Here is a 12,692-nt window from a genome sequence, read left to right on the forward strand (position 1 = left end):
TCCGTCGCGGTTTCCATTCCACAACACTCAGAAACTTCTTGTAATTGGGTATTGGAACTACTCTCTCACAACCACGATGAATATGCAGGACGGATCGTCATGGCTATGACGGTCCGTCATGAGCTTCCGTAGTCTCATACTTGGTCAAACTTCCCCAACTTCCTTCTGCATCAATTTTCTTCTCTCTACACTGCCACCTACAGACCGTAATAGTCACGGCGGATCATCTTGGGTTTCGTAGGTGGTCACTTCTGCAATTTCTGCTCAAATCCTCTGCATTCTCCTTTGGACAGATTTCCTGTAAAATAAGAGAATCCTATATTAAAAATCAATACAAAAAGTCTTTAGACACACACTGAACTTAAGGAAAAGACATTGAAAGAACCGAGAAACCACGGTACATAAACACCTTCAACTTAAATTTGTTGTTTGTCCTCAAGCGACGGACTATGACTCATTACAAAATCTTTGTACAAGAGTATCCATTATTTAACATTCGCAATCGTTTGGCTATCAATCCTGATTATTCTCACAATGTTCCTACATTCTATTACTATTAGGCTTGAATTATCTTGATCATACCATGACACAAACGCACCACAACTTGACACCTATTCTCTTAGATCTCTCACCTAGGTGCTAATTTTCCGGTATTGCAACTCGTGTCCCCTGTTCAAAATAACATCCTCGTTTTTCACATATTAATTTCAGTTTAAGTTTAAGGATTACTTTTCAACACTCGCCCTAATTATAACTTCAGAATTCATTTATACATATTGCCATAGGCTTGCCCTTAGTTTAACTACTTTAAGTTCCCCATAACAACTCTTAGGATCACGATAGGACTTTCTTAGCTTGTAACATAGGCTCAGATCAGGTAGGTTATATTTTGGTATATTTTAGTGACTTGTTTCCCTCCTTGATATATCGGTTAGGCGTCCTACCTTTTCGTCATTTTATTTCGCCCTTTTTCTTGTATTCATTAACCTTGCTATTTTCCCTTCTTTCTTCTTCTGTGTAAATGTCTCTTTTCTTTTCTTGCTTGTATTTGTTGTATTTTGTTTATTATTTCACTTTTATTTCAACTTGTACTTGAGTAACTTTTTTTCTTTTTCTCTCTTCATTATTTATACCCCACTTTCCGGAGCATTCCTCATAATAGCCACCCTCAACTCATGGCTTTGCCATGAGTCAAAGTACACAATACCCAAAGTAGGGTCAGGGCCATGATAAGGTTGTTTTTTGCATTAGTCACCCTCAATTTATGCTTTTGTCATAAGCTGAGGTGCACATGTCCAAGGGCGGACTAGGGCCAACACATAATTCCCAAAAAAGACTAGTTGGGGTGAAAAAGAAAGGTCTATTTGAAGCTCAAATCATTTGGATAAAAAATGTATTAATTTCATTCGGTTTTCTGTTATTTAGGCTAAAGTTTCGCTATATTGAACAAGTGCCTATGGTCCTTTCCTAATTGTCTATTACATCTTACTTTTAGCAAGACTAACCAGGAAAGTTCTAGCTTAGTACAAACAGTGGAGTATCCAAATTTTACTCACACGCACTTGGCATCTCATTACTCTAGCAGATTATCATACACCTAGTTCGAGTCTTAGACTTTGGATCATGTAGTGATGTATCTCTATGTCATGCTTAGAGCCACACATTTATCAATTACTATGCCTAGTCATGCATCATTTTCATTACATCGGGATATCATTTCTGTTTTAGGCATCATGCTTAAGAGTTATACTATGTAAATAAAATATAGACATGCCGGTTCAAAAATAAAAATAACCAGTCTCTTGGGGAAAAAGAACACATGCAAGAAAACCCCAAAAGAGGATCGTGAGTTGGGTTACTCGAACTTCACCCTAGAACTCACTCTCCATTTACCCCACCCCAATAAAAATATATGCAAACCCCAATGCATAAAAGAATCCATAATAATAAATTGGTAGATTAAGAAAACCAGAGGCGCAAAGCACCGTCAACAAGCTGGTGGGTCCGGTGTCCCAAAACCCCCTCTCTCTGTAGTTTGGACACCATAAGTAGTCTCCTCAGCATCAACAACACCCTCTGTATTGCCTCTATCAACAATCACAGCACCATCAGTAGTTCTCTTCTCTGCCTCAATAACTCTAGAGCTAGACGCCCCAGTAGCCATCTCAATAGCCCTCTACTGACGAGCCTCCTTATAAGATATCAAGGCTCTTCTCGCAGCCTCCAACATTCGGGACTCCTTCTTCTGTGACTTAGATTTATCCTCATGTTGATCTCTACGCCTCATAGCATGTTGTCATTGTGGAGGTGGTGGCACTGCTGCAGTGGAGAATATGCCAGCCATAAAAGTATCCTCGGCGGGCTCTGCAGAAAGGGCCTCAGACTCGGGCACCCTAGCCTGTAGAATTGTGTGCAAGTCCGCTCGCAGACTCTCTACAATAGCGTGAAGGGTCGACACCTTCACCGGAGGGGCTGGCCAGGCTAGCACACGCAACTCAAAAGCGTCTAGGCACTGATGAACGTCCATTATCTTCCTCTCCGTGTGTGGGGCCATCTTCCTCTCCATGCACTCCTCCGCCTCAACAATAGACTTCTGAATCCAAGGGTGGATATGATGTAGAATAGTGGTCATTTGTGCCTCAAATTTTTGGACCCGAGCAAGTGGGACCAGAGTGGCCGAGGGAGTCGAACGAGAAGAGATCGGAGCGGTGCAACCACCCTTGATAGACTCGACCGGGGTCGTGTCAGTAGGCTCAGATGTATCTTGGGTAGCCGCTTGGGATTGCTGTACTGTATCAACAAGGTTCTCACCAAGCGAGGTACCTCCTAGAGGGTCCCCTGCGTGGGGCCAACTCATTGGCCTCATACCCGATAAGGCCTATATAAACAGTGCACGGAGGGGTCTTGATCTGATCTATGTGCCAAATGGGCACACATGCGGACATGCACAACGCAAATACCATGCACTGAAATGGGTAAGAAGTAGTGACCTCTAAATCCCTCTCGTGCAAGACCGCCTGTAGAAGCCAAGCGAAGTCCACCTCGAATCCTTCTATCATCCCCGCTATCAGAACTGCGCGATCCCATGTGACTATATTATCTCAAGCAGTGGGGGAAAGGCAGTGGCAAACTATCAACCACAGAAACTTGGCCGTGAAAGTCAGGTTAGCCTTCTTGATGGATCCCTTTGGCTCAAGTACCCAGTCACCAGCCTCTCCATCAACGGAAAAAAACTGGGCCAACCACCTCTTGGTAGTCTCTCTCAACTCTAGCTCACGCAAGAACAGTCCATCTTTAACGAATTTCCACCTATAGTCAAACTCTGCGGTGAGAGGAGTCCATGTGGAATCAACCTCCTCACCGTATAAATACCGGCGATTCGCTTGCAATAAGATGTCTACCCGCTTCCCGCGGACTCGGATGCGATCTATTGGACCCGATTTGGCGGGGGCCGCCCTCCTATCAATCTGGATCAGAGAGTCGCCACATATAAGGCGTAGAAATCTCTGACCAACTCCTCACTATATCATCCAATAGTACGAGTCGTCAAATATAGTCGGTTCCTAGTTTAGAGTGCATGGATATCCGTATGGTTGGGAGACTCCCCGTATGTACTCGCCTCTCTAGGTTAACAGTCTGGATCATGACGCCTTTATCATTAAGAAGCTTGGCGTCGGAGTACACCTGAAATTGCCCCTCAGCACACCATCGATTGGGTTGGTCGACAAGCGGGGCAGGGACTCCAGTCAATGGTGCTGGATTGGAATTTGGACTATCGGCCTCTTTAGACGAGTCGGACTGGGATACACTTGCTGTAGAAGAAGACTCCTCAGACCCGAAGACTTTTTCTGAAACCGATATTTCCTCAAAGCTGGAAGTATCACTAGAGTGTGTAGCGGATCGTGAAGTCGTGCTAGTAAGTATTCGCTCCTTTTCAAACTGGGAGACAATGACTACGTCGGGCGCCACATTCATGGGGGTGGCTTTTGTTGTACGTGCAGCCCGTGTAGGAGTGACAGTGCCTGGTGGCACATATTCGAGGTCACGCTCCTTGTTAGAGCCAATGACTAGTCGGGCAAATGGGGCGACGGACTTTTAGCGCCGTCGTGCGTACACACAATCTAACTTTTGTTCCATAGGTGTTAGTAACTAAAATGAACAACAATTAGTACCAGTAGAAACAAATAGGACTTGCAAAAAAAAGAAAACAAAAAAAGAAAACCAAAACTGAAATAATATTGCCGTAATTTCTATGCAAAACGATGTAGTAGTTGATGGTCCTTCATGAGCATGATAGACCGTGATGAAGGTCCATCATGAACTATTAGACAAAATTTAGTAGACTCTCAGAGAGAAAGTCTCTGACAATCACGATGGTTGTGCAGGATAGACCATCGAGAGTACGACCGTCCGTCGTAGAGGTCCATCGTTGGAGACTTAGAAAAGATTTTGACACCCTTATAAATAGGTTCTCTTACAACCATGACGGTTGTGCAGGACGGACCGTCGAGGGGACGACGGTCCATTGTAGAGGTCGTCGATGAAATTTTAGAGAAAATAAACTGGAGTTGGTTGGACAGACCCAACGACAGTCTGTCAAGGGAACGACGATTCGTCGAAGGGGTCTCATTTTGTCCTTTAGTGAAAGAACTGGGGATGCCTACTTATCGACACACAATTTTATCCCATTTACCCAGCGTACTAGAAATCCTAAGGCAATAGTTTCTGGGGTTTTAGAATGCCATTTTGGGGGACTGTCAACCTAGGTCAGAAACAATTATCAGAAACCTTACACCCCCATTTGATTTAGTTAACAAAACACCGCCATTCTTTTTACTATGTGAATGGTCATAAGGCATGTTATTTTAATGGGATAAGCTCGTAGCATGCACTAGTTGTCAAATTTCGAAGAACATACAAAACCAAGCATGAATCATGGGAAAAGATGAAAGAAATGTAGATGATTTAGGGATCAGAACCACATACCTGATATTTGGAGAAGATGAAAATAAACTAAGGCACACAACCCTGGTGATCAACACAAGAACAGTTGACTCCAACCAGCAGATTACTTGAAGAAGAAGGGAGATTGGAAGAGTGAAGATTAGGGGAATAGGGAAGGGATGTGGAATCAGGTGTTTTGGGGAGAGGAAGAGGAAGTAAATGGGGGAAGTGAGGGAAATAAAAGGTTATAATGAAGAGGTGGGAAGTTAAAAGGTTTTATAACTTTTAATATTTTTATCGGTCGGGTCGGGTCGGGTTTGAGGGTATTGATGCAATGAGTCCCCGTTAACGGTCCGTCACAGGTTTGACGATCCATCATGGGGTCCATCATGGGTGCCCTAATTTTAAAAAATGTAAAAACATACCTGGACACGACAGATGCTTGTGACGGTCCGTCGATGGGTCCGTCAATGAGATCTGCAGACCAATTTTCTGGTAATGTGCTACCTTAAGATTTAAAACCCTTGAAGCTATTCTTTTTGTATTTTCTAGACACTTTTGGATAAGGAGCCTAAATTATACTCTAGCCAAAACATCTAACAAAAAAAACAACGAAAATGCAACTATTACTACAAAGTCAAAAAAAAACTATAGTCGGCATAGAGGATACATACAGGGTTGCCTCCCAACAAGCGCTTAATTTAACGTCACTGCATAACGAAGGACACTTTATTACTCAAACTTCATTAAGATTCTATGTCTCGATCACTTCATTCGCCGTTTCAACATGCCCTAGATAGATTTTTATTCGTTGTCCGTTCACCTTAAACTGCACACCCTCCTTGTATTCCTTCTCAACCACTCCGTGAGGGAATATTTGGGTGATCAAGTAAGGTCCACTACTTTTGGACATGAGTTAGCCCGGAAACAAGCTCAACCTAGAATTTAATAAAAGCACCAAATCCCCAAACATAAAATCGTGTTTCTCAATCTTTTGGTCATGGTACTTCTTCATCTTTTCATTGTAGAGGGCTGAAATTTCATATGCTTTTAGGTGAAATTCATTGATTTCATTCAACCAATTTAACCTTTGTTTTGCAGCCTCATTCCAATCCATTTTAAACTTCTTCATTACCCACATGGATTTATGCTCTAATTCAACCGGTAAGTGACAAGCCTTCTCATATATAAGTTTGTATAGGGACATACCTATGGGAGTCTTATATGTTGTCCAGTAGTCCTAAAGAGCATAGTCAAGTCTCCTTGACCAATTCGGTCTACTAGCGTTCACCGTTTTTGGCAAATTTGACACCTCAACTTGCCCACTAGTTTGAGGATAGTAAGGAGTGGCCACATAATGACGATTCCCATATTTCTCCCATAATCCCTTAAAAAATTTGTTGCAAAAGTGGGATTCCCGATCACTAATAATATCCTTGGGGTGCCAAATAGGGAAAATATATTCTTTTTCAAGAACATGGTGACACTCTTCCCTTCATTATTTGAGAGTGCGATAGCTTTTACCAATTTAGACACATAATCAATCGCTTCTAGAATGTACTTCATCCCTTGAGAACTCACAAAAGTGCCCATGAAGTAAATACCCCACACATCAAATAACTCAATAACAAAAATTGGATTTAAAGGGAGCTTTTGCTTTCTTGAAATGCGGCCATATCTTTGACATCTATCACATACCTTGGCGAACTCATGAGCATGTTCATGAATAGTTTGCTAATAGTAGCCACATTGTAAGATCTTGTGAGCGTTCAGGAACCACTATGATGTCCACCTACGGGTGAAGAATGGCATTCCTCCAAAACACTCAACATCTCAACTTCTCGCACACAACGCCGAGTAATCCCATCGACACAACTCCTATACAATTATGGCTCATCCCAAAAGAACTTTTTACATCATACATGAACTTTTTCCTTTGATGAAAGGACACGTCCAGTGGCATTATATTGCTAAGCACATAATTCGCAAAATCTGCAAACCATGGAATAAAGTCTTGAGAGGCGGCCAATACATGCTCATCGACGAAAGTATAATCAGTTTCAATTTTTTTCCCCAATTCTTTCATTGCTTCATCTTCTAAACGATACAAATGATCAGCAACTTGATTTTCTGTCCCTTTTCTATGAATAACCTCAAAGACAAATTCTTGCAATAGTAATACCCAACGAATCAACCTTGTTTTTGCATACTTTTTTCTGATCAAATATATCATAGCAGAATGATCAGTAAGGACTATAAACCTACTTCCAAGCAAATAGGAGTAACATTTCTCAAAAGCAAATACTACTGCAAGGGGCTCTTGCTCAGTAACGGTGTAGTTCTTTTGCGCTTAATTTAGGGCTTTACTAGAATAGTAAATGGGTGAAGGATTTTGTCCCTTCTTTGGCCCAATACCACACAAAGAGCAACCCCACTAGTATCACACATTACCTAAAATGGCTTACTCCAATCCAGGGAAATAATGATAGGTGAAGACACCAACCTTTCATTCAACTCACCAAATGCCTTAAGACAAGATTCATCAAAATAAAATTATACTCTTTCTGAAGAAACTTGCACGAAGGATGCACAATTTTTTTAAAAATCCTTGATGAACCTCCGGTAAAAACATGCATGCTCAAGAAAGCTTCTCACACCTTTGAAAGAATAGGTGGGGGAAGTCTCTCTATTACCTCGAATTTAGCTCGATAAACCTCTATACCCTTCTCTGAAAGCGATTACGCAATACAATAGCCTCTTTAACCATGAAGTGACATTTTTCCCAATTTAGTACTAGATTGCAGTCTTCACACCTCTTAAGAACCTCAGACAAATGTCTTAAACACCGCTCAAAAGAGTACCCAACAACAGAAAAATCGTCCATAAATATCTCAATTGTGTCCTCCACCATATCGGAGAATATCGACATCATACATCTATGAAATGTGGCGGGTGAATTGCACAACCCAAACGACATTCTCTTGAATGCAAAGGTCCTATATGGACAAGTAAAGGTTGTTTTATGTTGATCTTTTGGTGCAATAGAAATGTGATTATACCCCCAATAACCATCAAGAAAACAGTACCACCCCTTTCCGGCAAGTCTATCCAACTTCTGAAACATGAAGGGCATAGGAAAATGGTGTTTTGCAGTCTATGCATTTAAATTTATGTAAATCCATACACACCCTATAACCAGTCACCAGTCTCATCGCAATGGGATTTTGGTTACCCAAACCCAACTTCTTATAAATCAAGAGGGGCATGACATTTATACTTGCCCCAAGATCACATAATGCTTTCCCAAAATGTAACGACCCGATTGTACAAGGAATAGTGAAAGCACCTGGATCTTCTTTCCTTTGAACCAGAGATCTTGTAGCAATTGAACTACAATGCTGCATTCTATCATCATCCTCAAAAGTGACTGATTTTTTTTCTTAGTAGCCAAATCTTTCATGAACTTGGCATAACCGGGCATTTGTTCAACAACTTCTACCAAAGGAACATTCATAGAAAGTTATTTCAGCATCATTATAAAACATCGGTATTTACCAACTTCAGTCTTTCTTACTAACCTTTGTGGGAAAGGAGTGGTGGTCTAGGCATGGGGGTTACCTTTTGGGGCATCGCAACGTCTTTTACCATTTTATCTTCTAACTCACCACTAAACTCCACCAATGTATCATCATCTCTTATCACTTTTTCTACACCAGACGGCATAGGTGGGCCAATGGATTTCTTACCACCCTAAGTTATGATTGCCAAACAATGCCCATTATTTTTCATATTTTTTGCAGTATTGATGGAAAGAGTGCCCGGTGGCCGTGTGTTCAAAGTTGCAGATAATTGGGCCATTTGCAACTCAAGATTGCATGTGTATCTAATTTCTGCCTTATACCTGCTAAGTCATTCCTTAACTCTTTAGTGTGCTCATCACTACAATCAAACCTCTTCATCATTTTTTGCATCATATCCTTAACTCGTGACATACTACCTCCACCATCCCTAGGAGAAACTTCACCATTTTGAGGTGGAACATAGGGCCCACTTCTATCATTTCTGTTACCATAGTTACTCCGGTTGAAGTTGTTATTGTGGTTATAATCCCATGCTGTATATAATGACCCTCACAGTGATAATTACCACAGTTCCAACCTTTGTTTCATTGACCTTTGCGCCAATACTCCTGATTGGAGCGTTGGGCGTTCGGTCGAAACCCCCCGTCTGATCATTCACTGCATAGAAGTCCACCTCATAGTAATATTCATCATTTGGCGGCGGTGGTTTAGGCAAGTAGTTCACCACATTTACCTTTTCCGCACCCCCAGCAACATATTTCAAAAGTAATCCAAGATCAGTTCTTATTTGAGACATCTCCTCACGAAGATCATCTACGACTGATATGTGTGCGGATTGGACTGAGAAGGTGTTTCTCCCTGTATCTGACTTCCTAGTACTCCAAGCTTTTTTATTTCCTGAGATTTTCTCTAAATTTTCACCAATTTCGGCATAAGGACACTCCCCATAAGAACCACCTGCTATTGTATCTAACACCGCTTTGTTATTATCATCTTGTCCCCGATAGAAATACTCTTTTAGAGACTCAGCATCTATGCCACGAATTGGAACACTTCGCAAGAATGAAGTGAACCTATCCCAAGAACTGCTAACTGACTCTCCCGGTAGTTCCACAAAGTTGTTCACTCTGTCTTTGTGGTTAATTTTCTGAGACACTGGGTAGTAGTGTGCTAAGAGAGCACCCCTCAGTTGATTCCAAGTGAATATTGAGTTATAGGGGAGCTCAGTAAAATAAATAGCAGTTTCTTCCGTTACTGAGAGAGGAAAAAATCTTAGCCTGATTATATCCAAATTAGAATCATACCTCCCTACACAACTTCTTCACACTGCCCTTACCTTAGCGATCTAGGCATGTGAATCCTCAGAAGGTGGCCCTGAAAACAAACCTATGGAAGGGATCATTTGCACCAGACTACTAGTTACCACAAATGTGTTGTCGTGTGGTAGAGGGGGCAAGACGAGTGGTCCATCAGAGTCTACATTAATTTCATAGCCCCTACAGTACTTTTGAGGGTGTGAAGTGGGATGTTGTCTCCGTATTTAACCTTCCCCACAAATATCATGTAATACAGGGTCACGAGCGTCGAATAATGGTGGAAATTGTAGATCAACCTCATCACCTTGGATGCCCAAATTTTGATTAATTCTTCTTAAAGTACACTCTAGTTCGGGCAGTTTCAATTACGAGTATTCCTCTACTCCGTGTGTTTGGCATGTAAGGAAGTTAGAACTGCAGGAGACAAAAACAAATAGAAAAAGTAAAATTAGAAAAATGTTGACTGAACTTCACAAATAAGCTTAAAGTTAATCTAAAAGTCACTTTCCCCGGCAGCGGCGCCAAAATTTGATACGCTCAAATTTACCTCTTGAAAAGAAGTAAAAGCGGTCGCATCAATTAAAGAACTCAACTAGAAGTTAGGATCTTTCGCAAAAGAAAAATGGTTCACATTTAACTTTATTCTATTATTACTTCTAATTAGTCAAATATTTCCGGAAAATAAATGATTAAAAGGGGTTTTGATTAATAAAATAAATTAACTAAATTAAAGTAAAAAAGTGACCGGTTCAAGTATGGAAGTTTAATCAAGTAAAGAGAGTAACTAGGGCATAAGTGTTCCCCACAGGCTCCTAACTCAGTAATTCTAGCTAAGACAATCCTTTCCTAGTATCTTGCATTCAAAGTGATAAGTTAAGTATATCTAAATCCTTGGTCCGTCATCAAGAGAATTTCACTCCGCACCTTAGTCCGGCTACATGTGTTTCATTACGAAACCTTATTTTTACCTCATATTAAGAATCATATTCGATATTTGACTAAGTTGTAACTTTGTACCAACCGCCACTAGCCTATTAGATAGTATAAACTAAATCTATATTGATAATCCTTTTCCTATTATCTACCTCTTTGGTCCGGCAAGTAGCAATAAGGCGAGTTCATTCGTTGTCCATCCGTCAAAATATTCAATGAATGAACATTTGGATGCTTTTGTTTATATTATGTCTTACTTTTTCTGATCTACTTCCTAAAAATCTTACCTTGCTATCATTACCAAACAATATATCCAATCATTCTTTGATTTTCTTGGAGTCTTTAATTCTTTGCAACTTCACTTTCTTCAGCTCCAATATTTTATTTACTAAGTTAATTCGAAATTTCATGTTTTGTGATGTAAGAACTATAATTCTATTTAAAATGGTTGTTGAGAAAACAAATAACAAAGCTACTTTCGTCATGAACTCCATAATTTTCTTTTCTTTGTGACTTTTGATTTGTGCTTTAATGTATTATTTTGTATCGAATTAATTTTATAATCCTCTTCCTTTAAAGATCATTTTCAAGAATTTTACTCGCCCAAATTTTATTCCTTGGAGTCATACATGCTCCTTAAAGTCTTAGCTATCTAATGATGAGATCAAATTCATAATAAAAACCCCCGTCAATTAACAGAGTTTCCTTGACCTCACCAATATTTCATCAATGTCACGACTCAAAAGCTTTCTTGCCCAAATTCCTTTTCTATTCCCTTTTCCATGATGACGGGAAAAAGTCGCTACATATGCTTTGTGAGGAAAGCCCATTTATCTTTGACGCATCCCATATGGAAAATGAGTTCAAATTTATTTAAAAATTTAATATAGACATACGACAATAAACCTAGTGTTGTTGCACAAGAATCTAATGTTCCCCTTATTCACTTAGGTGGTTTCTTCTCTAGTGACCCAGATGCCGCCCAACAATCATCTAGGCTTGTTGGTGAAGCATGTAGAAGTCATGGTTTCTTTCTTTTAGTGAACCACAAAGTTGATGCTAATCTCATCCCTAATGCCCATCGTTATATCGACATGTTCTTTGACATGCCTTTCTATGGAAAAAAATCTCAAAAAAAATTGGTGAACATTTTTGTTACGCCAGTAGATTCACTTGAAGGTTTTCTTCAAAACATCCTTGGAAAGAGACACTCTCTTTAGAACACTCTGCAAAATAAAGCTCATCTCACATAGTTTCAGTGTATTTCCAATGGATGTCGGGTGGATATTTTAAAAATCATGTAAGGACAATGGACTATCTTATTTCTCATCTTATTCAAATTTTCCTCGTACATTTCTTTTTGGTATGTTTCATAAAAATGTATTTTTTTCCTCTTTTTGGAATGACATGTTTAACACCACTAATGAATTCATAATGAGACATGTTTCATAAAAATGTATTTTTTTTCTCTTTTTTCCTCGAAGATAATGAATTCATAATGAGACTCAATTATGTCCAGTGCAATAAAACAAAGATCGGTATAAAAATAAGTCCTCACTATGATCAAAAGTCATGAACCATTCTACATCAATATTATGTTAGCGGTCTTCAGGTTTTTGCGTAAAACGAACGACACTCCTTTGGTAAAAATTTTATTACTTTTGTGGTAAACATAGGCGAAAAAATTTATGACAAGCAAATTTACGTACTACAACTATATAACGAAATCACTTAACCAAATAAGATTTTTTTGGTGAAAAACATTATAAGATATTTCCACATGACGCACAAGGATATACATCATGGATTCTAAGATATAGAAATTGAATGTAGCATATTTAGTGTTTGTTGTGTTGCAGGCTTCCTAAAATGGAAGATACAATAGTTCCTTACATAGAGCAGTTGTTTTCAACAAGTC

General features: G+C 39.8%; 1 pseudogene; it reads left to right on the forward strand.

Moving 5' to 3' along the window:
- The first annotated feature begins 11,582 nt into the window (after nt 1-11,582).
- LOC107001263 lies at nt 11,583-12,246 on the forward strand (annotated as a pseudogene).
- The last annotated feature ends 446 nt before the right edge of the window (nt 12,247-12,692 follow it).

Source organism: Solanum pennellii, chromosome 10 (assembly GCF_001406875.1).
Source record: "Solanum pennellii chromosome 10, SPENNV200".
Taxonomy (NCBI): domain Eukaryota; kingdom Viridiplantae; phylum Streptophyta; class Magnoliopsida; order Solanales; family Solanaceae; genus Solanum; species Solanum pennellii.